This window comes from Nicotiana attenuata, unplaced genomic scaffold, assembly GCF_001879085.1.
Source record: "Nicotiana attenuata strain UT unplaced genomic scaffold, NIATTr2, whole genome shotgun sequence".
Lineage (NCBI taxonomy): Eukaryota > Viridiplantae > Streptophyta > Magnoliopsida > Solanales > Solanaceae > Nicotiana > Nicotiana attenuata.
In genome coordinates, this window is record NW_017670797.1 from 408,267 (window position 1) to 411,598 (window position 3,332).

Here is a 3,332-nt window from a genome sequence, read left to right on the forward strand (position 1 = left end):
AGGGAATTAACCCCATAGGTGAATTGAATTCATATGTGCTCTTAAATGCGGGGGCTACGTACGCACGATGTGACAAGAGCCTGTACGTAGCTACTAATTATGCTTATTTCCGTGTAGTCTATGATCCAAATCATATTATATTTGCGATGTTCGCAACCTACTTTTAGTTTAACTGCTTAAAACATATTGGAACTTGACAAAGGAATTGAAAAAGGTTAAACCTCATCTACTTGAGTTTTGGACGGGTCACTTGACCGTTAATGAGAATTGATATTTTTTTGAACATTAACCGTTAATGAATCTTGAATTGGTTGTTTTAATGTATTTTCTCTTCTTGTTGAGCGGGCCGAACGCCTCGGTAGTAGATAGATGCGTCTATGGTTCGTGTCGTTCGACCCTCGGCAGTGCACAATTTAAATTTATATGTTGCCGTAGGACCTCAACATGATTTGCGCATGTTAAATCTTTGCAACTAATAATAATTGATATTGCTTCATCGGCTTGAGATATAAATTGTTAAATGACGAAAATAAATTTGGAAATTTCCTTTTAGTAAAAGAATTGTTTACTTACTTCTTGTTATTGATTATTAAATTGTTTTATACAATTCCAGCATAATTATAATATCGGTATTTTATTGTTGGCTCATAGTTAGTGACGGAATCGACCCCTTGTCACTACCTCTTCGAGTTTAGACTGGATACTTACTGTGACGACCCCGGTTCGACCTCCGTGAACCATCGTGACGGCACCTAGTCTCTGCAACTAGGTAAGCCTAACAATGCGGAATATAAATAACAGTTGCGGAAGAAATAATTTAAAAACCGAAATAGTAAAATAAAACAGTGTTTAAGATGCCGTCTGGCACATAACAGTACAAAATATCAACCTAACACTCCCAAAATCCAGAACCCCATGAATCACAAGCTAAGAGATACATAAGAAGCTCTAACTCCAGAAATGTCTAACAAAAGGAAAACTACTGAAGGGCTATACTATTACAGAAAGATAGACTTGGACTTCTCGGTCTGCGGACGTGGCAGATATACCTCGAAGTCTCTACAGAAGCGCCTCGCCTCAAGGATGATAAGACTGAGTGGAAGTACCTAGATCTGCACAACAAAAATGTGCACAAGAGTAGCATGAGCACACCACAGCGGTGCCCAGTAAGTATCAAGACTAACCTCGGTGGAGTAGTGATGAGGAACAGTCAAGACACCTACCGGTCCAATAAACTGTACAAATATAGGAACAACGGAACGTGATGTATATATAAAGACTACACGAAATGGCTAACAATAATACAATCACAATAAGGGAAGAAAACAGCAAGTAACAACGAAAATACTAAGACTAATGACATATAAGAGCGAGCAAAAACACAAACCCAAATCCTAAATTCACAATACAGTAATGGTAAGCAATAACTCAGATTCTACGACAGTGTTCACATCAGGTCTTATCCAACGATTTCCACGAAGTACCAAATCTCGGACAAATTACAGCTCACTAGTCCTAGTACCTGAAATCTAACACTTGGCATCCTGTGCCCCCATCAACCTCATGGTCATGCTGACAACTCACTTGCTAACTAGAGCCACCCTCACATATATAACAAGTAAACAAGGGTATACATCTATGCTCAGCAAAATCAGGAGGACTTCACATCCAATAGGAGTGTTCAACTATGTGTATGCTTGTGCAAGTGCTTTAACATAGTTCCTACCATCTAATAAGCGTAAGGAAAAGAACGGACATCACGTAAGATGTTTCCTCACAACTTCCACGAGATAAACCTCATACAGGTAAGCGTACCACAACACAATATTAAACAATAAGAATTCCCCCAAGCCATCACAAATCCTCACAATCATTTCCTGACATAGCCCACCATGTCTCGCCACGTGTGCAAATAATAACATAATAAGTGCCCGCCTTATTTCGCCACACGTGCATCATCATGTTCCCACCTTATCTCGCCACATGTGCAACCCACATATAAGCACACACACACACACACACACACACACACATATATATATATATATATATATATATATATATATATATATATATATATATACCCCTCCTTGTCACGCCGCAAGTGCAATATATCAATAGTAGCAATAGCACGGCAGAAACCTCGTGCAACCCCATAACAACAGCCGCACAGCAGAAACCTCGTGCATCACAATATCAACAACCGCACGGCAGAAACCTCGTGCACCACCACAACAAGTACAACAGCAACAATGACAATATTGACAAGAACACGACAAGTAAATCAACTCAAGAACTTTCGATCACAAGGAGACGGTAAAACTAGCTCACAAGGAATAACCACAATAGAGAATACTAAGCGTGATAAGAACTACTCAACAGGGAAGAAAATAATATGAAGCAACGATCCCACAACATGTAATTCAACAACAAGGAAGCTAACACGAATCAAATAATTCCAAATAAGGAAATGTCGACTAAATATAGATTATCTAAACTTCTTTTAAGGTTGGTCCATTTACGAAGAATATACAATAATTTCAATTAAGGATGGGCAGCGGGAAGATAATCGTCACCTCAGTCCAGACTAAACAATTACAGGAGAGATAATAATGATTTCCAATAAAGACGATCAGTTATGAAGGATAGCATGACAATAGAAGAGGTAAAAATGTTCAGTTAAGCAAAATAAGAGTCAAGTAGGCAATAAGAATGAGTCATGAGCATGTAGAGGTGAAACTAGTAAGTGGAAAACTCAAGCATATCAAGTACACATTCATACACAGTGAATATAAGGACCTAAGAACCCTAAAAGGCCAATTTTTTCCACAAATAAGTCCGAGCACGCACTCTTCACCTCGCGTACACAAACTACAATCAACATAGCTGTGTGCGGGGAAATCGGGAGACCAATTTTCCCTCGGCATAATGCTTCAAATAAATCCCGAAGGCACGGGATCTCGGTTCGTTCGCTTCCCTCGAGATCCATCGATGCCTTGCCCAGGTCGGCAACACTGGGACCCAAAGTATCCTGTAACTGGTCGAAACGATACTCCCGTAACGGAAACGTAGTACGGTATACCCGGGGGTCCCAACCGGTACGGAACGTTTAGGTTCCCCTAAAAAACGGTACCGTACCGTACCGGCCCGAAAACGTTCCCGTAAACCCTTCCGAAAAACCTAAACCTAAAGGGAAAAAAAACTCCGGGGGGTTAAACGGTTTACGACCCGTAAAACTCGTTACCTAACTTCCTTTTTTAAAACGTTTCGTTTTAAAGTTAAACTTTTTTAGTTAACCCCCTAAGTTTACCTTTAAAAGGTTTAACGGTTTA